General features: G+C 33.2%; 1 long non-coding RNA gene across 1 annotated transcript; it reads left to right on the top strand.

Annotated features, from left to right (window-relative positions):
• The first annotated feature begins 2,205 nt into the window (after positions 1 to 2,205).
• LOC149788961 (uncharacterized) lies at positions 2,206 to 27,568 on the top strand. Its single transcript, XR_016424460.1, has 5 exons — positions 2,206 to 2,325; positions 6,347 to 6,511; positions 14,373 to 14,548; positions 20,303 to 20,417; positions 27,399 to 27,568. It is a non-coding gene; the product is annotated as an uncharacterized LOC149788961 (long non-coding RNA).

The raw sequence follows: 27,568 nt of genomic DNA, 5'->3' as shown, positions 1-27,568 counted from the left end.
ATACAAGTGTGTGACATTGTTTTGTGGACAGGACTAGTAAAGATTTGGCAGGACTAGTAAATTTCTCAGTATGCTAGTCATTCTGGCTACAAAGAAATTTGTGTTAAATTCGAGCCCTGTGAGCATGTGAGAAACCTTGCAAGTAGCTTCCCATGGGTCTGGGGTTTTCATGGGTTCTTCTTCCAACAGATGTACTGGCCACCATGTATGGCCTGTCTTGTGCTGGAAAATGGCATTAAATCCACAACAACAAAGTTAAAATTAAATTATCACTGTCAATCTGGAGATATTTCTGCATATGACTGTTGTCATATTGAAGATTACTATTAATCAGATTGGTATCGTTTCTTTATCAACATCACATCAGTACGGTATGAATATAAACTATCATTCACTGTGCTTCAGGTTCTCCACTGTCATTACAAGAGTAAACAGTGGAAAACATTATATAGCAGTGAATTCAAATCATAAGTAATTGAGCACAGACATATTTACTGCTTTATCATCCTTCAGGTGTGTCTTTGAATAACAATGGATTCTTACAGTTAATTCCATGTAGAGATATCATTTGGACATTTATCACATACCGTTATGGAGTAAAGAATATTATAGATACTTTCAGTTTGAAAATATTGTGCTACTACCTTTTTGCCTTTCCATGAAGAATTTGTTTTATGATGTTTTGTCTCATTACCATATATACTCACTTATAAGTTGAGGCAGAGTGCAAATACCACAATGCACTTGCAGATCATGGTCTGTGATGTTTGTTCTGCTGATTACTCCTAACAAACTGCACAGACCCAGATCTGCCTGCACATTATGCAATGGCAAATTTCAGTCTGGTCAGTTTGCATTGAACTCATAAGCAAGTATATACAGTAGCTCCATTTGAGATGGTTGACAATTAACTGACTATCTTTAAATGAGATGTTGATTGTAATCAGCATGACTCTTCAAGCCTTACAACACAAAATTTTGATGCCATTTAGTAAGTGTTTTGCCTATTGCATTAATTGTTTTATCTTTTTAGGGTCAATTTTGATGCAGTTATTCCCTTTTTCCATCAATATTAATCTCCAAAGCTGATCCTCATAACTCACTCAACTCAGGAATTATGAAACTTATTCTGATGCAGATTGGATTGTATCAAGACATAGGTTACACTCTACAGTTTTGTTTTTTGCATAGGGTTAGAATTTTAAAGGAAAAGAATTTCCTTGGGTTTCTTTACTGGTTATAATGGCTATTTAAAACTCCTTGTATATCTTAGGTATAATGCAAAGAACCTTTAATTCCCTTTATTTTGGTGTATGATTGATGGGTGTAATATGGGTTATAGAGTATACAGCTTGGCCTTACTCCAGATGTGCACCTTTCAAAAACCTGCTAGCTCCAGTTGATCATTTCACTTTCTGGACTAAAGATGTAAATTGTAAAAGAGCCAATAACTTGTTTTTACATTTTATTTATTTGGTAATTCATCCATTGCACTTTTAGAAGCTGATATTGTCTAGTTGGGCAAAATTTATTTTCCCAATTTTGGTAGGTGCTAAAGATGGTGTACTTTAGACTATTTCAGGGTGATTTTTCAGCAGAAGGGAGCAGTCATTTTAGTTAGCAGTTTGCCTAGATCATGTACAATTTCCATAAGTACAATATCCAAAGAAATGTCAGCCACACATTACATCAGTAGCATAGAGGTATGCCAACATTCTCTCCACTGTGCATGTTTCAAATGCAAACAACTTCACCTTAGATACATCACTATCTCCAAAGTACATAATAACTGGTGAGAACCCACATAGATGTTCCTTTAATGGGTTTTATATAGTCATTTTGGATAGAGTTATGGCCCTTGACATTTAAGTTCATACCTTCACATGGAATGTTACTTTAAACATATTCTGATGAAGCTTGTTACAGTGTCATGACTTTGGTTTCTGTAGGATAAGTTCACCCAAATTTGTTCATATTGATGAGATTTTAACAGAGTTAATTTTCGGTATTTTACATTATTAGCGGAAGAGTTATGGATGCTAAATGCCTATTTTCCACAACATACTGAGGAATATTGCATTTGAGATATTATACACTTCATATTGATGAGACCTTGAGTGACCTTGACCTTCCTGTCTCAGCATTATAAGAGTTATGGCCTCCAAATGCCTATTCCCCAGACATTTTTTTTTGTTTAAAGCCCTGCTGGTCAAACTGTGGAGAGTTGGCCTATTCATCTATACTAGCTCTGTTTTTCTTTATTCTTTCAGGCACGTTTTCCAGACGCAAATGATGCCTTTTTCTGTAAAATTCATCTGCAAGAAGGTTAGTTGTTTGAATGTAGACATATACCAATAATTATTCTTTAAGTAAAAGATAATTCCATGGTTAATGAAGTTATCATTCTAATATATATTTCCAAAACTTAAAAAGTATCATGCAAGTTTGCCTCCCAAAATAATCATCAGCTCATCTTCAGTGTATAGATAATTTCCCAGACAAAACAAGTTATATAAACTTTTTACCAATGTATGAAAAATATTCTTCAGAAAGATCAAATTTATGTATAAAGTATCCAGAAAAGCCATTCCTGTCTACCTGAGCAATATCTTTCACCAAAGATGTGCTGATGGTCATCCAAATTTAAGGTATGTTAGAACTAAACATAACATAATGCTGAAGCCAACAAAATAATTGTTTCAATAAAGATTTCAATATTCTGGTCCACTGAATATAAGGCAGGTTCCTGTCTTTTCATTTTTTCTTAATAAGCATCGTAAATGGATGAAATTTTAAGACATTATAACAGTAATACCTCCTGCTTTTCTCTGCTTATACATCTTTTACACGGATGACTTTTTCAGTACAGTGAAATATGTGTTCACTAATGCTTATGAGCTTGAAACTTTGTTTAATTTTAAGATAAATCATTTATTTAGTGTCAAGGCAAATTTGATCACGTTGTGCTATATACACTATATATTATATGTAACAGAAGGACTCAAGGTAGATTAGTAATTGTAACTGAGATAACTTCTGTAAATATATTATTATTATTATCATTATCATTATTATTATTATTATTATTATTATTATTACTACTACTACTAATAATAATAATAATATTATTATTATTATTATTATTATTATTATTATTATTATTGGTAGTATTATTATTATTTTGATGTCCTCAAGAGCTGAACTGCTTACATGGCATTTTCAGGAGTATATTTCCAAATAAGTCTTTTGGAATGGGTCTATTATAGTAGTATTCTTGATTAAAGTCCTAGAAATATTTCCTGGTTGTTCCTTCTAAAGTGAAATAGACCTTGTTTTATTTACAGTTTTATTTTCATAACATGCAAAATAACTGCATAGATAAGTGTAACTTGAGCAAACAGAAAGATAAATAACTTGAATTATCAAAATAATTAGCATGCATAATTTTCAAAAATAGACGGGGAAAGCTTATGGGATGGTCTATCATTTGTAACCCATGTGTCTGTTTGCATAAGTGTGTTATTGCTACTCCTAAACTACTCAGAGGATTGCCTAGAAATTTTACACATTCATCCTGAGGTCTTGTGAGTCCCAAATAAAAACGATGCTGCTTAAACTTTAAGTATGACTACCACAATGGCCATCTTGAAAATCTTTTTATGGCTACACCTCCTGAATGCATGGTCATATGAGCATGGGGTTTTCACTAAAAGACCAGCTATGTATGCCTTGTTTGTGTCAAGCTATCTTGAAAATCTTGTTATAGCTGCGCATTCTGAACAGGTAGCCATATCAACCAGAATACTTCATGTAATATCTAGTTGATGAAACATTCAGTGTGGCCATCTTTAAAATCTTGCTGTCACTACTCCTCCTGAATGGATGGTCATATAAACATGGGGTTTTAACTGAAAGACTTCATATGATGTCTAGTTAGTCCCAAATGAAAATGGTGCAATCTGATGTCCAATGTGGCCACCACAACAGCTATCTTGAAAATCTTGCTATTGTTTCTCCTCCTGAACAGAAAGTCACATCAGCATGGGATTTTCATAAGAAGATTTCATATGGAGTCTAGCTGGTACTAAATGAAAATAGTACTGATTCTGGCTTCCAGTGTGGCCACCGTGGCAACCGTCTTAAAAATCTTGCTATTACAAATTCTTCTAAATAGAAAGTCATATTGATATAGAGCTTGATTGTGATATCCAGTTGGTCCTGAATGAAAATAGTGTTGATTTGACCTCCAGTATTCCAATATGGCTGCCACAATGAACTTATTTAAAATTTTGTTACCAGTTCTCCTGAATGGATGATTATATCAACATGTAGCTTGGAAAGAAAGTCTTTCTCATGGTGTCTTGTTTGCCCAAAATAAAAATGGTGTTGATCTTACTTCAGTATGGCTGCCACAATAACCAATTTGAAAATCTCATTATTCATGAATACCAGAGATGGTTTCATCTCTCAGCAGTTAAAAGGAAGAAATTGTCTTATCTTGAACTCCTGTACATTCTTTTCAGCCTGTAGAGTACCATTCAAACTGACTGAATTTCAGTAGACAACCAAAACAGTACTTTTTTTAACAATGTATGTTCAGAGAATTTGTGTCTACTTTTATTTCAAAGAATTTGCTTTGGAAAGCAATATCTGTCCTTGATAAAAATGGGGAAAAAATGGAAATTTACTTGTGATCCATGAAGGTTAACAACGGCATTGAAACATTTTGAAGTCTTGTCTTCTGCTGAAACAGAAAAAAATGTCAATGAGAAATTGCTAGAATTTCATTACTCACTGATAAAACCTAAAGCAGAATGGAAAGTTCCTGAGCTTGCCAGTAGCTTCCCATGGGTCAGTGGTTGTTCCCGTACTTTTCCTGGGTTCTTCCTCATTTTGTTTACTGCATACCCCCCCTTTTGATCATGATAGATTGCTGAAGTTTAGTCAGTCACTATAAGTTCTTAAAAAAATGGAAATTTCTTTGTTATTTAAGAAAGTTAATACAAGAGTTGAACAGTTTAAAGTGTTGTTCTCTAAGTCCCCCCCCCCCAAAGAAACAGGAAGATAAATCATCCAATTAACAATTAAAGAGCATACAATTTTATATAAATTGTTTATATTTTTGTTTATGGACATTAATGTTAAAGATAAATTGGATTATTGGGTACACATTTAAAGATAAATGTTTAATATACAGAAAAACTATCCCACACGACTAATCTTGTGGACAGTCTGTGTCACATATCTTAAGAATAAGAGAAATAAAATATCTTTGCAAAACCAAACTTTGTATGTTTGCTTTTTAAAATAATTTTTGAGCAAGTTTTAGTCATTCACTTTTGTATGTATGTTGTGGGCATGTACAAAACACTGTACAAATTGTGACTATTAACATTTCCACTTGCATACATGTAGTTGTGTGGACATATGGTTTTATAATCTTAGCTGAGGTGTTTCTTCCCAAGTAGATTTATTAGAATGATTTCACCAAAAATTCTTAGATCCAGGTGATCCAGCATCTATTCTTGAGCTGAAAGTTTGGGGGGAAATTTCCTGTGCCATTTAAAAAAGGGGGAAAATTTAATGAAGAATGAAAGGTAGGGCTTTAATTGTAATTATTGTGAATTTGGTTGTGTTTTTTAAAAATAAATTTCAAACACACATGATAGATTAAATTTTGGCAATCTAGAAGTTCTTGAAGATTAGAGCTTTGAAGTTAGATTGGACTGTTTTGATGTTATATATGATGTCACTGTTTTTTCACATCTATGAGTATCATTTTAGCATTTCTCTGAACTATCTGATTATATTGCAAATGTCAAAAGTCATCTTTAGCTTTTGAGAATCAAGAAGCAATTAAGTGAAGAATAAACAGAATGGGACCCATATTATTATAAACCATATTGGACCCATATTATTATAAAGTATTGGACCCATATTATTATAAACAGTATTGGACCCGTATTATTATAAACAGTATTGAACCCATATTATTATAAACAGTATTGGACCCATATTATTATAAACAGTATTGGACCCATATTATTATAAACAGTATTGGACCCATATTATTATAAACAGTATTAGACCCATATTATTATAAACAGTATTGGACCCATATTATTATAAACAGTATTGGACCCATATTGACCCTGCCTTATTTGCTTAAAGGAGTAGGAATATTTTCAACTATTTGTTTGAAAGCAAATTGTAAGTTATTGTAAGTCAATAATGAAGTTTTGAAAGCATTTTCCAAAAACTCCACACCTTGTGAAAGGGTTAAAGGACATGTTATATCAGATGAGAGATGTGAGACCCACTTGAGACTCTTATGCTTATCATACAGGATTAAAAGTCTTTAAAGAAGAGAACAAAAAGTTACTGGAGAATACTTCCATAGCAATTGATGCTCCCAAGCTGACGTCAGTGGACTTGTACCTCAAGCCATATTTGGTTAACAATGCAGAAAGATGGAACCCCTCTCTTAACATCTCATTTCAGCTTCCAGATGGTAAGTTTTAGTGTTTATTTTTTTTATTTAAGAAAACTTTCTTGAGCATTAAAGTTGTGCAAAGTTAGCATGGTACTGAATCTAGTGAATTTTGTTTTACTTTTCCATTTACTAATAAATATGAGCAAAGTTTCACTAAAATTAGTGATACATGTACCTGATATGTAAATATTTTATTTGCACTACTGTGATTTCATTTATTATTAAAAGTATGAGTTTTCATGGTTTTGCATAAAAAAAGCATTTTCATGGGTACTGATATTCATGCATTGGCAAGGGTGCCCTGTCATCTTACAGATACAGTACTTCCTCATTTTAATACTGTTCAAAGACATGGTTACTTCATTATTACACTGTCCAGTGTAATGTTCCCTCATAATGCAGACCAAGGAGAGTGTTGCATATGTTGCTGTCCATGGTCACTGCTGCCTTCAGGGACAATGTTCCCTATTTATAATGCCATCAGAGGTCAGTGCTCCTTCATTATAATGCTGTACAAGAAAAATGTTCCCTCATTATTATGTTGTCAATGCTGTCCATAGAGAATATTGCCTTATAGTGGAACCAACTTATAATGAAGTATTTTAGGCATATAGTTCTTCTTCATAATGTTGTTAATAGAGCCATAATGAATATTGCCTCACACTTTGACCAGATTATAAGGAAGTACACTATTCAGATAGTACTTCCTCATTATAAGGATGTAAATGGTAGCCATAGAGAAAAGTGCCTTATACCTTCATTACTCATTATAAGAATGTAAATGGTAGCCACAGACGAAATTGCCTTAGAAAGAGAGCACTTTGTATTGAAGTGCATTATACATACAGTATTTGTTATAAGGATCTAAATGGAAGCAATAGAGATTTGTCTTATAAACAGAGTACCTTATAATGAAGTACATTACACTGTCACAACTCTAGTGTCTTAAATTTAGTAACAGAAAAGAGTGAAAACTAACAAGTTTTGTAAAATTCCACAGATGATTTATTTCTGTAGAATAGAAAATGAAAATTTAAAAGAACTTACAGTATTGTAAATTAAATCCTAGATACTGGTAGTCCTAAAAGTTCTATCACAGATCCAAAAGTTTAGAGTATTCCAAGTAAATTCCAGCACTGTTCTAAATGAACTCCAGTTTTGAATGTGCTCATATGCCGGTAGTTTCAGATGTACTAATGTACCAGCTGTCATTATGTATCACAATGACATAATCCAAAATTCCCTTGAATGACATTCACAATAATCCAAAAAAAGTGATTATGTCTTAAATCAATGAGCACTTTGTAATTCTAATGAATGATTGAAATAAATAAATTGAATTCTCTGAACTGGACAGAACTAAAATTGATTCCACTAAGACTGATGTTAAGATAGGAATGAGTAATTCTGAAGCAGCAACATTTATATAAAAAGCTAAGACACTGACAAAATCAAGATGAGGGTAATATTCCCATCAGATTTGTAAGCATATTGTTTCCAGAACATTATTAATTTCTAAAACAAACTAGACCTTGAACTCAGCATCTGTAAACACCCTATTTATAACTTACAAACAGGACAAAAGGATGTGAGTAGTCAGATAGGCCTATGCCTTCAATTACAGGTCAAGGTCAACCACACAATACAAATTAAATATACATGTATATATCATCTAATCACGGACAAAAGCCAACACATGATATAAATTAAATATACATTGCAAAACTTACAGTACTCATTTGGCTAGCACTAAATGAAATGGGATTGATGACCACACTTGCCTTAGGTTCTTAAAATAAGGGAGATGATTTTTTGTTGAGTCTTAAATTAGGGTTTTGTTATCAACCACAAAATCCATGAAAATTGGTAACCCACAAAAAAGAATGGACATTAAATGCAATACATGTATGATTTTGTGTGTTTACATTTGAAATGCAAGTTTAATTTCTCATCTTATGTGTAAATAAAAGTGTTATAATATATTAGAAAATATGGTTTTCACCTTCAGCAAAGGAAAGTCAGTGTCTTGTCATTTAAGTTTGTATTTTATACATACATTTTTTTTACATTTAACTTAAATTTTAAAGGATTGTGACTGATATTTAATATCATGCAAGAACAACTCATGCACCATAAAATACATTTATGTAGAGATTTGTCTAATTATCTCACCAGGCCATAAGTCCAAGTTAACTTAAGCCATGGCCAGTGTACTTCATGCATCATTCATCTTGAGTCATCTGTCATCTGTCAGCATTTGTCATTCTAAGTTTTCTCTCATCTTTCCAACAAATTTGCCAGAGAGCATCCTGACATGAAAATGCTTCAAGTTTCTACAAATGACACCAATCAACCCTCAGATATGGCTGTTATAGAAAAATAATAATAATAATAATAATGAGGACATTGTATAGCACCTAATCTTTAGAAGCTCTAAGCGCTTTACAAATTAGACAACACCTATAAGATAAAAAACATATAATGATATGATTACAAAAACAAACACCATGAAATTAGAAAACATTAAAAAACATGCTGGGAATATTTAAGGTAGGAAACATTATTAGGTCTTTAAGTTTGTTCTTGCAGTCGAAATAAGTGAGTTTTGAGAGCACTCTTGAATGTGATCACTGTGCCTTTGTGTCTGAGTTCAGTGGGCAATTCATTCCACGTTGCTGGGCCCTGGTATGCAAAAGAACGCTGTCCATATGACTTTGTTTTCATAGTGGGAATAATGAGTATACGACTGTCAGAAGAGGAGTGTAAGTATCTTGCTGGTGTGTACACATGGGTGAGGTCGGATAGGTATGTTGGACTAGAGTCCGACAGTGAAACTCATAGATTTGCTTATGAACAGTGAGTTTGGTGGATAGCCAGAGCCTCTCAGCTTTACAGCAGTCTCTTTTAGCAGTGCGAAGCTGGTCTCTAACACTGCTATACCATGGAGAACACTTGAATTGATACTCTGGACTTGGTAGCTGGGGTATGTTTGTCAAGCAATGAACACAGGCAGTTTATCAGGTTGTTCTGCGGTAGGAGGTAAGTAAGTTGTTAGGTTAGCTTAGATGTCGTGCGTTAGTTTGGTTCTATTTATCATACAAGATTTCTCTTAGTAGCAGATAAAGGTGGAGGGTTAGGGACTGATATGTCAAGATGGCATATAATGCAGAGGTGATCTGATGCATAGTCATGGGATACCAGGGAGGACTGTAGAATGTTATCATCAGGTCTATGAAGAATCCAGTCTAAAATGTGACCGTGTTTATGGGTGGGTTGGTTAACTGATTGTTTGAGGTTGAAAACATTAATGGAATCTATGTGTTTTGATGTAGTTGGGTTTCGGGGACAGTCAGAGTGAAATATCCAAGAATAATCAGGTTGCCACCTATCGAATTTCCATAGTCCAGGAGATTCGGAAACTGCTCCAAAAAGAGAGAGTCAGCCAGCTTGTTTTTTCTACTAGGAGGAGGGTGGTGTAGGCAGGAATGACCTTTGCTCCAGTGTGAGTGTGGTTTGGACTAGTTCAACTGATGTTTGGTCGAAATTGAATGTTGTAGTGTGGTTAAGACATTTTATCATGGAGTTCTTGATGACAGCAGTTCCACCTCCGCAAGAATTACGGGGGAATGAATTGATGGAGTAACCAGTGGGTGTTAGATCCAGACACTTGGGCTCATCGCCTGATGTTTTTAGCCATGTTTCTGTCAGGAAAAAGATGTCAATATTCTGGTCGTTGACAAATTAACTATTTCTGTGCGCTTTTCCGGTAGTCCTGCTGACTGGGCTTTGAATAATGCAATATGCAGAGGTATCTCTTGGATAGTTGACACAGAGGTTGACGAATTAATTGGGATTTGAATTAGGTTATCTAAATTAACGGTCAAACTTTTTCCTTTAATTAACTTCTCCAAAAACTGCTTGATAGAATTTGATCAAATTTGACAGAAAATAGCCTTACATAATTGGTTTTCAAATTTATACTAACTATGCCAATCCACCATAAAGTCCCTCGAAGGGACTGAGGGTCCTCTGACAAAAAAAAATGATTTCTTGGAATTAGAGATGTCAAAATTTTGGGAAATTTCTAGTGTATAACCATCAGCCCAAATGATTGGTCACCCAGGTACCCAATCAAAGGGAAATTGTATTAAATGTGAACCTGAACAGGTTTGTTGTAGGCTCACACATGCCAACCCCCCAGTAGAAGTATATGCATAATTATTACTAATATATGTGGCAAAAATGCTTAATCTGAGCATAAAAAGAGCAATCTATATATTACATGCCACAATTACAGAAAACTGTATGAAAAAGGTACATTTTATTTTGCTACTTATCTGGATCTGCAGTTAAAATTTTGTCACAAATTGTCTAAATTCGAATGGATTAGTAGTTAGCACAAGAGTATAGACACAAAAGAAATCAATAAATTATTTATGCGTAACACTCACTTCAACTAGTCTACATGTCTACAGTAACTTTCGCAAATAGTCATAAAGTTTTAAGTTTAACAAAATCCCTCTCCTCTAACATATTTCAGTCATATAACATCCATCAGTCACATCGATGCATCCCATTTTTTCATTTTTTTATATATATTTTTTTTAATGGTATCTGGCGCAATTTATTTTCAATTAAGTCTGGTCTGCTATACATGTATAGTATCAAAATAGATTAAATCTAGGACAAGTGGTTTCACATTAAGAAACTTGTCTGTTTTCTTGGAACTGTTACTGTAAAAATGCATGCAAAAATTACCACATTTACACGTGAATTTTGTTTAGATTTTTTTTTATCAGTGCTACTAAATAACAAAGATTTTTTCCCTTATATTAAATATTTCAGTGAAAAGTTTCATTATATATAGTTGTCCATTTCGGTCGTCTTTCCCAACATGGTATAAGAAGTGCATGTTACAGTAACCAAGTTTTTGTGTTGCCTTTGCCATGTCAAAAAATAGGTCTTGCGCTTCACGCTAATACAAAACGTTCCAGTAAATAAACATATGAACAGTGGCCCTGACTTGAACAGCTCACACTCACTACAGGGCCACAAACTTGAGGCAAAAATAGCATTAGTTAGACAGTACATTTCTACTGTGCTTTCTTTTATTTGAATTGTAGTACTATTTAAATTATATTTCATCAAATATTTCTTAATCAGTACTTGCTGTTGTTGCTGACGAAAGGTATTGACTAAGTTAATGTCATCAGGATCTGAACATAAGTGGGTTTAAGTCATGAGAAATATGGCATACAAACCATAAATGAGCACAAAGTTGGGATAGTAGAGCTTGAAATAATTTTCAATTCTTAAATAGGTCGTGTGAGAAAAGATTGTATTATTGTAATATAATATAGCACATGTATGATAAGCATATTGTAAGCAACCATATGGCCCCTGTGATGATGAATAAATGTGCACACGCCACAAGCCTCAAACTGTAATCATACCTGTCAACCCCTTGAGATGAAAACCTGTACGCCAGACCTATAAAAACCTTACAGAGACCCCCAAAACCTTACACGAAGAAATGTATTCATGCATTTTATAAGATCGACAGTTTTAAAGTAACAAATGCCATAAACAAACAAATTTTACACACATTTACATAATTATTTACAGCTCTGAAACTTTATTTTATTTTATTCTTTTGGTTTTGAGTGTGTTGTAATATACACTTTATTATATGCAACACTTGCACCATTTGCACTTTTCAAAATGTAATCAAGTGTCAGGTGTCAGTGTTTATTTTACAATATAAACACAATGTTAGTGTGTCTGCATTCAGGGACTTCCTACAAACTGTATGTATTTAATTCATAACTGAAAAGGATCTCTGACAGTCTGCATTGTTGTGAGGCAAGGTAAGTAGTCACTGAATAACTAATTTAAGATTCAGGAAGTGGATGCTACCAGTAATAATTGTATGGCTGATAATATCCACCAGTAGTTACAAAAGCTCCTTTTCTGGCAGTAATCTGTTAATACCGGCGCACACTCATCAGGTAGCATGCAGTAATCCTCAAACTCATTTTTAAGTGCTTCATGATCCAGGTGTGGAGCAACTCAAAAATGAAAGTGTTGCTACTAGTAAAAAAGATGTGCAAGGTATTTTGAAAATCGAATTTTCAAGGTGTAATATTAACTTTGGATTTATCATGGTCTGATTATTACATATTTATATTTCTCCCCCATAAACCCTTTATCCAACAATGTAAAACCTCGTCCTGATATTTAGTTTTTGGGTTTTGAGGTCTTACTGCCCAGTAACGCTGCTGTGTAGCATGCTCCAATGTCAGTTAACAACGGAACAATAAGTCAAATTTTCAGAAATATCTCACACACTTGGCATTCCATATTAGCACTTTTCTACAAATTAAAGTTATAATGTTTTAGTCAGGCTTTACTAACACTGATGTCTTTTTCCTAATAAATTCAAATTGTCAAGTTCCGTTGGCCTATATTTCAGTTGGCTGGAAAGTGGTGAAAGCCAGGAATACCGAAATCGGTTTAAAGGATCATAAGAATCTTGAACAAAACAAAGATATCTAAATGCTTTCTTCAATATTAAGATATTTTTTATTGTTTTCATTAAAGAAGGCTACTTCAACATAACCTGATTTTGGCATTCCTGGCTTCCATCATTTTCCAAAGCATATCAGAGTTATTCCCACATTGCTTGCACATAGATAAAAAAAATTCTGGATCATGCTCAATTTAAAAATAAAATTATGTCCAGACTTTCGAGATTAAAAAAGAAAATTGTTACATTTTTTTGTAAAAACCCAGGAATTTTTATAAGAGACAAATGTACAAAATGGTTGTGTGGCCGTACACTGACGAAAATGAAAAATCACGTATCCATTACAGGTTTCCTGTACAAGTTGACAGGTATGTGTAACACTTATTCTGTGTCTCGATCTGAACTTGGAAAACTTTTTTTTAGAGGGTACTTGGCTGTTCATTTTATTACCCTGGTTAATATCAATGGGCATGTACCCAAGTACCCAGTTACCCATTGGCATCTTTACTTGGAACCCACAAATTAGTCCAAACTGCAAAGTACGGAAACCACCTTGGATATTTGTCAGGACATTTGAGACATAACAAAATTTGCAGCAGAAATATTTTCGTACATGTCTGGGTTAATATGTTCACAAAATAAGTGTAGTAAAAAAACAAACTCATGGTGTTTGACCTTAAACCAGCTATCATCATAGGATCATTGAACTCAGACAGTTGCCAAGGTATACCAAAATGTAAAGCTTAGTTAACTTTCTAGATATAATTCTTTAAGGGGACAAAAATGTTTGAACAGGCATCAATCAGAAGATGCCATATGATGCCTTGTTGGTTCTAAATGAAAATTGTCCACTTCAGCCATGCCTTGATACATCCAGTGTGGCCCCTAAGGTATTCAAATTGAAAGTCTTGTTAATTCTACTCTTTCTGGATAGATGACCATATTGACATTGGCTTTTTCACTAACTGGAGTGTGATAACAGTTACTCTAGTGTTCCAAGGTATAGTTTAGGTCTTCACCAGTCACTGTGAATGGCAGATGAAATATGGTGAACATTGATTTTGTCATCTGCTTTAAAGATGACAAAATGCATGTTCAATGTAATTCATCATGGATTCCAAATACTCATTCTGCTTAATGCCTACTTTCGGCCTTAATGGATTAAAACCAAATATGTTATGGAGCTTTGTATAAATCTGACTTAAAGTTTGATTTTCACTTTTGTGTCAAAATTTGACTAAATTATGATACCTTTTTAAGCTTATAGCTTGCCTTTGCATCTTGAACAAATTTGTCTTATTATACCATAAATGTTAATTATAACTTACAAATTATTGCATCTTTCTTTTTCAGGTTTCTTTGCTTTAGGACCAAAGACTGGAAGGGAATATTTATTAAAGGGAGTCCTCTTGAACTTTACAAGTGTTACAGACCTGCGTGCCCAAGACGTATATTATCATGACTGTCCCAAGTACTGCTTGTTTAACTTCAGTGCTTACCGACCCACATACTATGACTCAGAAAACCCTGTAAGTAGGTATTTATTCAGCTGGGATTGCATTGTCTTGTCAGCGTTAACAGATAGAATCACATTGCACCCACTTTTCTGGCATTGACACTAACAATGTTTTAAATGCAACTACGGTAAATGTGGAAACTATTGCAGATATCTTCATTTTTTTCTTACTTTTACAGACAGACACACTTGCATGCCTCCAGGCAACTTCCAAGATAAAACATTCATTGAAAACAGACTGACAAAACAAGAACTAACAAAAGAAGTATTAGCAGACATAACAAGAAGAACTGATTAATGTAATGAGAAGGACTGACTGACATGTCAACAACAGACTGATGTAACATGAAGGACTGACTGACATGTCAACAACAGACTGATGTAACATGAAGGACTGACTGATAAACAAGAAGAACTGACATAAAAAAATGAACTGATTGATGTAACTTGAGGAATTGACTGATGTAACAAGAACTGTTTGACATAAATTAGAGGTGACTATGGTAACAGAAATTGACTGATATAAAAAGAAATGACTGACATAATAGGTAGAACTGACTTATGTAACAAGAAATGACTGACATAATAGGTAGAACTGACTGATGTAACAAGAAATGACTGACATAATAGGTAGAACTGACTGATGTAACAAGAAATGACTGACATAATAGGTAGAACTGACTGATGTAACAAGAAGAACTGACCTATTAAAAAGTCCTGACTGACATAACAAGAGGAACTTACTGTCATAACAAGAAGAGTTGACATAAGAAGAGGAACTGATTAAGAACAGACTGATATAACAGGAAGAACTCACTGATGTAAAAAGAAGGACTGATATAAGTAGAACTGGCAGATGTAACAAGAGGAACTATCTGACATTACAGAAAGAACTGAGTTAACAAGAAGAACTGACTGGTGCAACAAGACTGATATAACAAAAGAACTGATATAACAAGAGGAAATTACTGATATAACATGAAGAATCGACTGACATAAGAAGAAAAACTGTTTGACACAAGAACTGACTGACATAACAGGAATAACTGAGATTGACTGATTACTTATACCAGAAAGTCTAGAAAATATATGGGTTTGATGATAAAACAGTCTTGAAAAGAAGATGCCAATTTTTTGCAACTGAAAATGACTTGAAAATATGATGGAGTTGAAAATATGAAATCCAATTTTCAGGCATATATTTCTCATATACTGGACTGAATGTGTTGTTCATACAGACAACAATAAATTTTAAAAAATTATGTGCATTTTATTATAAAATTTAAGTATCCCAGATTCTTATAATTAATGAAAAATGAAAAGTTAAAAATAGTGGGTTTCAAATTTGCAGGTCCATTTGTTTTCCAGGCTAACTTCATTTTGCCAACAAACTACAACTTAAATGCACAGAAAATCAGATAAAATCATGTACAGCATACACTTAATGTACAATTATGTGACTCTTCAAGAAAGCAAATAAGGTTTTGATTGATGGCCCACAGAGTTACTGTAATCTGATTTCAGTTTACTGCCAGGGTAGAGTTGTCAATCTCATGTACAAGCTGCTCTTGTCAAAATGAGAATGGGAGACAACTCATAATTCCTTACAAAAAATATAAATATGATCCTCTTAAAAATAAGATAGTCTTGAAAAAGGGTCTCTGAAATCACCCCACCCCTCAAAGGCAGGCCTTATTTTTTTGGTTAAGATTTTGGTTTTTCCTGATTGTGAGGATATTATGATAACGAGTAGATTATAGAGCTGTTCATAAGGGAGACAACCCTTGTATGTATAGTGGTCCCCCTCATGAAAGACCATCCTGACCAGCAGCCACCCACTTTTTATGGCCAGAATCCCTTGGCACCAATGAGTTTGTGTTCAAAAGTACCCCTCAAGAAAGACCCCCCCCTCTAATGTGACCAGTGGACAACATAGTGCCAAAATGTAAAATTTACCTCTCACAAGCAGACATATTTTATTTGAATATGTGACCACAACCAATATTTAATTACAGTAAAGTCAGTAATCCAGTTATCTTTCCCAATTATTCTGGATGTCATGTTTTCATTACTGAAAGAAGTGTTGGCTAAAGTACATTTACCACTAAGATTATTATTATATCATTAATGCTGATGTTTACATGAAATGGGGTCGGCAATATTTTGATAAAACTTTGGGCTTCACACACAGATTTTTTTCTAAAATTGACGAGTATGACCAGACGTAATTGTCAAGATCATAGCATGGTCAGGTAGAAGCGGGGTCAGCAATGTTTGATAAAACTTTTGGCTTCACACAGCAGATTTGTGCTGTTGTATTTTTTGTATGTTTTTATTTGACGATTACGACCAGACTTAATTGTCAAGATCATCACATGGTCAGATAGGCTGAATATAGATTTTGTGGATTAACACACACACAAACACACAAATTAACCTTGAACAAAACGAGGTACCAGACAAAGACCAAATATCACGTGACAGTACATGTCTCACTTACTTTAGAACAAGGCATTATGGTTACAAAAGTTTAATCTGCAAAATTAAATTGCAGCACTGTACAATTAGCAACACAGGAATAAATTGTTGCAAAACTTGAACATGGCATCATGTAAATGAAGAAATAATACTTTAGAAGAAAAAGTGTAAGTTATTCAACTTGACTCAGTGGGGAGAGTTTACTTGCCGAAACATTTTGTTGGGAGACTCAAATAAACAAGATCATAAAAGATAAGGAGCATATTATGTAGCAGTGGGAAAATGGAGTAAATGGAAAGAGATATTTTATATACGAAACAACGTATTTGCCAAGGTTTAAATAACATTTTTGAATGGTTTTTTATGCATGCCAGCAATACCCCCCACACATTTCATGCCTAAGAATAAGAACTATTAATTTATGTTACCTTGAAATAACTCTGTTTTTAAGGCAAGAAGAACCTTTTAATAATTAATGTGACTTTTAAATGAAGATATTAAATGCTTTAATCATAAGTAGCTTTCCTACTATATTCAGATACATATACATACACATCTCACAAATATATTCCCTTCCGGAAAGGCCACCCATCTTATAAGGCTACTTTCCTGGTGCAGAAGAGGTGGCCATATAAGAGGGGTACCACTGTACTTGAGACTTTATGGTGTAGTGGTTGCTTCCTAGTAACGGATGGCAGTATAAGTTTGCACTGAAAAACAGAATCAATATTGGGACAAAATGCTGAAATGAAATTGTCAGCCAGACATATTTCTAATAGTGTCATTTTAGATAACATCATGTCATGAAGATATGGGTTTAACTTACTGTTCCATAATTATTGGTATTGAGGTAGTACCGAGAATATCCAACTTAATAATCACTTGGAATACCTTTCTTCAGATCCTGTTTATTCCAGCTAATTGTATCACTTTGTCAACTGTTTAAAGAAATCAGAGCCATTTTGACCAGAAAATCAGCTAAGTGTCTGATACTTAAGTGTCTTTGCATGCTACCATATATTCCCACATATAAATCAGGGTCAACTGCAAACAACATTGCAGATTGTACTGACAGATCAGGGTTTATGTTGCTTGTTCTACTGATTACTAATAACGGACTGCATACCAGTAATTCCAGATCTACAGGTGCATTATGCAATGGCAATCTAGGTCTTTACAGTTTGCAGTTAGTCTTGACTTGTAAGTGAGTATCTGTGGCATGTATTTTTTTCGAAGCAGTTGTGTCTGGTAAAAGCAGCAGTAAAACATTACCTTGAATTTGATATCTGATAGTGACATCATTGGAGTGGAATTGTCTTGCAGATTATCTGGTAAACACCATTGCAAGTTGGACAGTTTTCCCAGTAGATTGGTTCTCCAGTTTTAATGTCAGCACAAAAAGGAAAGAAAAAAGAAATTCACCATCTTGGTTTATAGAAATTCATTCTTCATAAAAAGAACGGAATCATTATTTATATTCATTCTCAGTTACAACATTCAGTTCTTATTATATCAAACAAGTCCATCTCCAGCAGTTTTGACTTGGAAACAATTCTTTTATTGTAAAGATCATGCCTTTTTTCAATTACTATTTGTCCTTGTCTTATGTATAAATGAAAAGTAAATAGAAATATAAATCTTTTCGTTATATACTTTGTATTTAATATTATCATAATTATTTCTCAGGTCTCATAATATTTTCCTAAATTTAAAACCATTTTTCTTTTATTTAGAAACCAAATGTTTACACACTACCCTCAGACATAACCCTGGCAAGCATAAAATACTAAAGAATGACAGTGTTGATTGTAATTGTAAAAAATAATATTGAAATGAAATTGCTTGTTTGCTACAAGGAAATTGCTGTTTGAGTTGGAAGTTGAATATTCCAATATAAAGAAAATATTTACCATTGAATATGTTTCTTTGCATCAATTTCTGTCAGAACCAAATGTTTCATTGTAATGACTGTTTCTGTAATGAGACATGATTCTACTGAACTTATTGTCCCTAATAAGCTATTAAGTTTCCACCCCTATTTTACTTACAGCTATTAAATTGTAATTCTCTCTTCTTCCTCGTTTCCATAGATTATTATTTTCCATTTATTCCAGAAGTTTTATTTCTATTTTTACTTGCATATTTTCTATTTTGTTTGAGCCTTAGTTTATAATTTTTTAATAAGTTTAAGAAATTATATAATGTGAAAAAGATTTAGATTTTCTTCGTTTAGAAAATCTTAAATTGGTTGAGTGTCATAACTTTTATGTCTTTCAAATACCATAAGCATTATTTCTGTATCTTTCGGATGTCATTATATGATATAAATGCATGGGTATTATCAATAATATGAAAATTGGTAATTAAACATTATGGCAGTGACATGATGTCATCAAATTTGAGTAATTTACTTGCTTGTAATATCATTCTCCTTTTCCTTCATCAGAGGAATAATATACCTGTCTAAAGCAGCCACATATGGGAAAATACTAAATTGGCCTGTAGTTCAGATAGGTTCAGTTCCCAAACTTGGTTTATGACAAATTTATATACTATGAACTGAATAGCATTAGCATTATTATTATTTCACATGTATTATTATTAACAGTGTAGTATTAGGCTACCAAGATACATATATTTCATTTATCTATTTAGCAAAAAGAAAAATTGCACACAGATAATGTATCTTCACTTTAATCCATCATTAAATCATGACTAATCCTTAACAAAGTCACTGGTCTTTGTTTATTTTATGCATATCTCCATCACCATTTCATTAACACTAATTTCAGCATATTTGATTGTACATAAGGTGGCTTTTTGTTAGACCAGTTGGTATAATTAGGGATGAAAACCTGTGTTCATACTTTAAACAGTTGATGGCTCAAGCTGTTGTGCAAACTCACCAAGATTGAAAGACAGTTGCTTCTGTTTGCGACCTTTGATGATTAGGGAATTAAAGGAAACAATCTGGGGTTATTGTTAATAGCACCTAAACCGTAAGGCATATCACTTGTTTACAGTACCTATTCTAAGATATTACATGCATTTTTTTCCCATCAGAGAAAACTTTGATTCATAATCTTAAAATAACAATTAACAGATTCATTTTATTAACAGGGAAAAACAAAGAAAATCAATTTAAAATGTAATTGCTATGATCTTCTGTAAGGATAAATACCACCTAGCTTTCAAAGCCGACATACTAACACTGTGCCTTCAGGTTACCTATAGGACAAGTTTCACTCCTTTTTTTTATGTAGATGACTTTTTAAAATTGTTTTTCCAGAGAATGCTTAAGTTTGACTGCTTGGTTGGACTTGATGAAAACGATTTACGAGTTTATAAGATAGGTCTTCAGTCTTTGCCTGGAACAGGAATAATCTACTATGTTACAACATATAGTAAGTACTTACCTTCTCTCCCACTCTGTGTGTGTGTGTGTGTGTGTGTGTGTGTGTGTTACATGCACACGCACATGCATTCACATATATATATATGTATGCACAAAAGTGAAATATTTTTCAGAAAGCTATGTTGCCTATAAAAGCTTTCTGGTTCATCCAATATTTTGATAGTTCTAATTTTACTATGATTTGTCTTTTGCATTATTCATGTAATTGGATTACATGGTGATTATAAAGAATTATTACACGAAGATCATCTTGGTTTAAACTGCAAAGAATAGTACACTAATCTAATATGGAAAAAATCTAATATGAAAAACTACATTTGTATTTTGTTTTGTGATGTTCTGTCTTGTTTGAAAATAGAAGTCAAAACATACCATATATTAATGAAGATGTCAGGTATATATAAAATATTGCCATTCAACATTTCTTTAGGAAAATTAAGCCATGCAACATTTTAGTAATAAAAGAAAACAAATGTTGCTTGAAAGCCTTTACCAATAATGGACAACATATTCTCATTTATTTCTGTCCATTCATATTTTTTTTTACACTTTTGTTGCTGTGCTGTAATATTCAAGCTATTGGTGATAAGGAATGAAACTTTGTATACATATACATAATCATCTTTAGGTGAGTTGTACACTTTTTAATCATTACATGCTATGTGTTATAGATATATATAGAATGTGTGTTGTTAACTTACACATAATCATTAGGTGTGTTGTATACCTTTACATAATCATTAGAGGGCATGTTGCATACTTATACATACTCATTAGAAGGTGTATTGTATACTAATACATACTCATTAGAAGGTGTATTGTATACTAATACATACTCATTAAAAGGTGTATTGTATACTAATACATAATCATTAGAAGGAGTGTTATATACATATATATAATCATAAGAAGGTATGTTATACAAACACACACGGGGCCCCGAGTGGCCGAGTGGTCTAAAGCACTCTCTGTTATGGATCACTGCCATCTCACCTCTGTCTGCGTGGGTTTGAGTCTCGGATTTGGCCAATGTGGGTATGTGATAAAGCTTGCCAGTAGCTTCTCATGGGTCGGTGGTTCTTTCCGGGGTTTTCCTGGGTTCTTCCTCCAGCATTAATACTGGCTGCCATGTATAGCTGTGTGCTGAAAAATGGCGTTAAACCCTACAACAACAAGAACAACAAGAACAACAAAGACACACACACACACACACACACACACACACACACACACACACACACATATGATCATTACAAGGTGTCTTATATACATAATCATTACAAGGTGTTATATATATACGTGTGTGTGTGTATGTATATGTGTGTGTGTATATATATATATATACACATAATCATTAGAAGGTGTGATATTTATAGGTTACTGCATTTGCATGGGAAAATATGAATAAGTTTTTCTGAGTAATACTGCACAACCTTTTCATATTTTCCCATACAAATACAGTAACCTTTTTTATTATATGCTCATTTTGTGTTTCTACCATAGGGTTAATAATAAAAAGAATAGCAACAAGAAATATTTATTTCAAAATAAATACACAGCCATATTTTCATCATTACTCTGAGTAGTGATATTAATGTGCACATAACACTACCCAGCAACCGTTGAATTTTGTTGTGTGCTCAACATATTTTTTGTTTTTAATTTTCTTTTTGGTCTACTTAACATTGAAATTTAGAGTCATATTGTGAATGAATGAATATTGGAACAAATTTTCCAGTTGGTCTGGAATGGATGGATTTTGTTTTTTCTGTCAATTTTACTCAATTCTACTTTTCTGATTGTGATGGACTGGATTTATTAGCTCTGTCAATTCCATACAAGGTACATGTGATTTGAGCAGAGTGGAACCTGCCTTGAATCAGCTGCATGCATGTTTCTGTTCTGTCATTGATTGTTTGGAATAATAATGTTTGAAAAAGATGAACTCTTTCAATTGAAATTATCAAAAAGATGCTATGTAATATAACATTAATTTCATTTTGAGTGCTGTAAGGTGAATTTGATTGCATTTGGAAATGTAGTCGAAATTACAGTACAATTTCACAGTGTATAATCAAGTTTTAGAACACATGACAAAGCTCATGTAATTGAAATTTGCAGAACTAAGAAGGTACATTTTGAGGAAATTGAAGATGCAAAGATGTAAGGTATATTTTTTCCCATTCTTGTTACAGCTAAATAAGATGTTTATGCCTTGTATGGCTTCTATCGCTAGCCTAAATCCAAAACATTGTATCAAAAAAGTTAATGTGGAAAATTGCAAAGCAGCTGGTGTGTGACAGTCCATTCAGCCAATGGAAATAAGAGTTCTTCTTTTTAGTTTATTAGCTCTTAGGCCTTTACTTTTCTACCAAAACCTTCAGTTTTATTTTTCTCTCAAATTTAGTACTTTGACTTACAAAATGGTACATTGTCTGATAGATATGCAATAGCCCTTGGGCTCAGTATGCTTTTCTATTCTAATTTTATAGATGCCAGAGAGCACTGGTCACAGTCTGAACCATTCCATTTGCAAAAAGTTACAAACATTTCTCCTAAATATCTGCTTAAAAGATTAGAATAGTATGCGAATATCACATCCATTCATTTGCTTGTTTCAAAGTTTCATTTGTGACTGAGTAAATTTGTCCACACCCTTCACTTCATCATCTCTACTTTCAGATAGACAAAACAGCTTCTTTACTTTATCCACAAACAAACCTAATAAACCGAAAGCTAAAGCATCTGCTACATACTGTATTTATCGTATATATTGGGACATGATAAAATACTTTTTTTCCTGTCCCAGAACTTATGGTGAAGGTTTATTTCACGTTGGTCATCTGTCCAAAGTCTTAAGAAACAAAATAAATTTGTATTGAATTTGTGCCCCCCCTTGTACTTGCAATAAAATAGATAAACAAAACACTTACTAGATAATAAAATGAAAGAATTAACCTTGTATTGTTATCATTTATTCCTTTATTTTTCATCATGAGCAGTAAAGAATAAAATATATCCACGAACTCCATATATATAGTGTAGGCATCCATACTGTAGCATGTATCGCATATATCCGATAACACATGTCACATTATTCATTGACGTGAACATTGAGAAACAAATCATGTTTGGTTATACTCAAAGGCTTGAATGTTATCTGACTGAAAACTGGATCCAACAAATTGCAAACAAGAGGGAAAAAAATCAACTAATTGCGTGAAGACAACTGCCATTTACATGTCATGGTGTTAGGTGCAAAATAACCAGAATTGAATTATAAACCCATTTTTTTGAATTTACCAACAGGACATCAAAGACAAAGGTTGTATTTACTACAAAGCAAGCTGACATTGGAAGCTGACTATAAATGCTTTGAAGCCAATTTTTTTCGTTAAAAAAGATATCAAGACAATTGTTATTTTATTAGAAAGCAAGCCAACCTTGGATGCCAACTTTGGATTCATTTAAGTGTGCCTATTTTAAAATTTTTATAAAAAAAATACAAAGTCAGCTGAAGTATGGAAGCTAACTTTTGTTCCTTTTCAGCAATATTCTCTGGAATTTTGAAAATAAATTGAAACAATGGATCAATTTTAAAAGCGTCACAATATAGTGCTTTGTGCATGGACATCGACGACCCATCATCACTCAGAAGATCTGGAATAAATAAAAATCATTTGATGAATTCATGAGGGCCAGAAAAAAAGAGGATGATTTTGCCAACAATATGATCATTAACATGGATGAAATTCTGGTGTACTTTGATTTCAGTCCTGGATGGACTGACGAAGAAGATGAGGGTTAAAAGTGTTAGAATTAGCATGACTGGTGCAGATTTTGAAAAGTTTGACTTTAGTCCTTGCAGTTTCCACTTCAGTAGCTGTGTTGCCTCTAACGATAATTTTGTATGGCATGAAAAAGCTAAAAAAAACAATACTCATGCACCAAAAGAATGGATCATACATGTGCAGAAGAAGGGTTGTGTTGATGAGATGATGCTGCAGTGGATTAAAGACTTTTATCTCAAGTTAATAGTTCTATCATTTTTTTAATTAAAGTTCAGCTGGAGTGCATTTTCTGACATGTAATTTTTGAATGATCTAAAAGGTGTCCAACATCTTATGACTAGTAAAAACAATGTGTCCCAGTACATACAGTACACACAAATATTACTTTAAAAATTAATTTATGGTGTCCCAATATATATGGTAAATTTGGTAAACTTACATTATTTACAATCAGAGTAACTGCTAATACACAGTAATAATTTTAGACACATTTGTTATGCCGTATGAAGCAGTTTGGAATAATAGGGCATGATTCTGACAATTTAATGTAAAGTTACCGGTGGAGAAAATAAGCATAAAATACATACATAATCATTAGAAGGTATGTTATATACATATATATAATCATCAGAAGGTGTGTTGTATATTTCTACATAACCATTAGAAGGTATGTTGGATTTGTCTAATCATGAGAATGTTTAATATATACATATACATAATTATTAGGTGTGTTGTATACATGTATATATTAATTAGAAGGTGTGTTGTGTGCATATAAATATATATATATATATAAATATATATATATATATATATATATATATATATATATATATATATATATATATATATATATATATATATATATATTCGTACATACATACATTAGAAGGTGTGCTGTATACTTATACATATTCATTACAAGGTTTATTGTATACATATACATAGTCATTAGAAGGGGTGTTGTATACTTATGTATAATCATTAGGTATGCTTTGTATGTATACATAATCATTAGGTGTATTATATACTTGTACATAATCATTAGAAGGTGTATTGCATATTTATACATAATCATTGGAAGGTGTATTATATACATAAACATAATTATTGGAAGGTATGTTGCATAAGTATACATAAACATTAGAAGGCATCCACATCATAACTTTCAAACCATTTAATATTAAGGTATGAAACTTGGAATATTTATTCATCACCATTAGAGGGTATGTCACTTCACCACATTGTGGATCCTAGCTTCGTTGAATGATAAAAAGCCTTACGTGGCCATTGTTGGCAATACATGAATAAACAAATCACCTGCCTTTTATATACCGACATTTTAAAAAAAATATTGAATTAACCCTGACCTGAACAAAAATAGGATCAAACTCATGTCTCTTCTCAAAGATTAACTTTTTTCATTTAACTTTAATAAACAGGCAGCTTTAATAAACAAGCAAATAATATAGAACTGTACATGTCACAATGGCACATAGCTTTAATAAATTGGCAAATAATATAGAACTGTACATGTCACACTGTCACATAGCTTTAATAAATAGGCAAATAATATCGAACTGTACATGTCACACTGGCACATAGCTTTAATAAACAGGCAAATAAATGAAGATATAGAAATGTACATGTCACAATAGCACATTATGTGACTTCCATTTCAGCTGTGACAATATGACTGCTCTAGTCCAGCCAATAAATTACTTAAACCCTGTCTGCTAATCATAAAACCTGTCGGGCACTCACCTTTTACAAATCACTGACACCTCACTTCAGTCTGTGTGGGTTCAAATCTTGTGCTAAGCTAGTGGGTTTATGTTAGAAAGCTTGCCAGTAGCTTTGTGTGGATTGGTGGTTCTTCCTGGGGTCTTCCTCCACCAAATATACTGACGGCCATGTATTGTGTGCCGAGAATTGGCATTTAAATTAATAACAAGAACAATAAAAACTGCCTTTGCATGTGACATTTAGACAACTTTGAATTACACTTACAGTGTGTCTGGAGGACATTGAGTACAAGTGAGGTAAGAAATGTTTACAAATCCATTCACATGTTATAACTTTATCTAAACAATGCCTTGAAGCAGATGTTTGCATACGCTGTCAGTATGTTCAGGTGACCACTCATAACAGCGAAAAAACAATGTGGTAAGGAAAAAACACCTAGCTGCTGTCCATGGAATGCAGGTGACCATTATTTACAAGACCTTTATTTAGGAAATTTACCAAGGGTACACTTGAATGGCCATTGAGAACAGGTGACTGATATATTAAGCTGACCATTCGGACAGATTTAATTGTATATTTGTTTACAATGAAACTGTCTTATTAATAAGAGTGATCAGAAAGTCCATTGCTAGGGGACGTGTGCCAACCCTTTTATAACCCTTTGCCGTGGCACTGTACTCCATTACAGACTTAAAAACTTATTAATGTTTACTTCCTTTATTATTATTGGCATGTTTTTGTTCTGAAATTTCATGGTGCTTGTTTTTTTAAACTTATTGTTATATGTGTTTTTATGTGTTATGTAATATTGATAAGCACTTAGAGCTTTTAAAGATTAGGCGCTGTACTTAGTCACCATTAGTATTATTATTATTATTGTTGTTATCATTATTATTATTGTTGTTATCATTATTATTATTGTTTTTACCATTAGGAGCTGATCAAGGTTTTTTGCTGTGCAGGCAGGGAAATTATTTGATATCAGATTGAAGGTGCTTTGTCTGACTGCAATTGCAAATATGGCAGCGACACAAAGTAATTCAACTCCATGCAGTTTGTTTTTTCTATACTGATTGAAAATGAGAGATAAGAAATGGTTCAGTTTGTGTTAGTTATGTTTTTCAGCCTTAATAATGTCTCTCTTTGGTGCATTGGTTGGTTCTTTTGGCACTATGAATACACAAGACTGTCATTCTTATTTTAGCAAATGGCTAGCTAGGTAAACCTTATTCACTGTCAGATCTTATCACAGTGCGAGTACAGTGCACAGGGCAACCTTATGGGGAGCTAACTCACTTCCCTCTACTGGTGCAGATTGCAATCATAAGGGGAGTTAACTCACTTCCCTGACTGATTTACTTCTGGAATAACATTCAGATATTTTCTTTGCTCAACAGTTAAATCAAGGAACACTGCTTCTTTTTTAAATGCAGATCAGAGACATGTTTGGAAACCAGCCATTGCCATTGCATTTAGGAATACCACTGCACTGCATGTTGTGTTTGAGCAAGCTTCATTTAAATTCGAGAATTATAGAGTTGAGCTTTTTAAGAGTGAAGGAAATTCATCGAAGCCTAAGGACAGAACATCTGCACAGAATATA

This window comes from Sinohyriopsis cumingii, chromosome 11 (assembly GCF_028554795.1).
Source record: "Sinohyriopsis cumingii isolate HCF-2022 chromosome 11, ASM2855479v2, whole genome shotgun sequence".
Classification (NCBI taxonomy): domain Eukaryota; kingdom Metazoa; phylum Mollusca; class Bivalvia; order Unionida; family Unionidae; genus Sinohyriopsis; species Sinohyriopsis cumingii.
The sequence above is the reverse complement of the archived record's forward strand: the minus strand, read 5'-3'. Positions and strand labels throughout refer to the sequence as shown.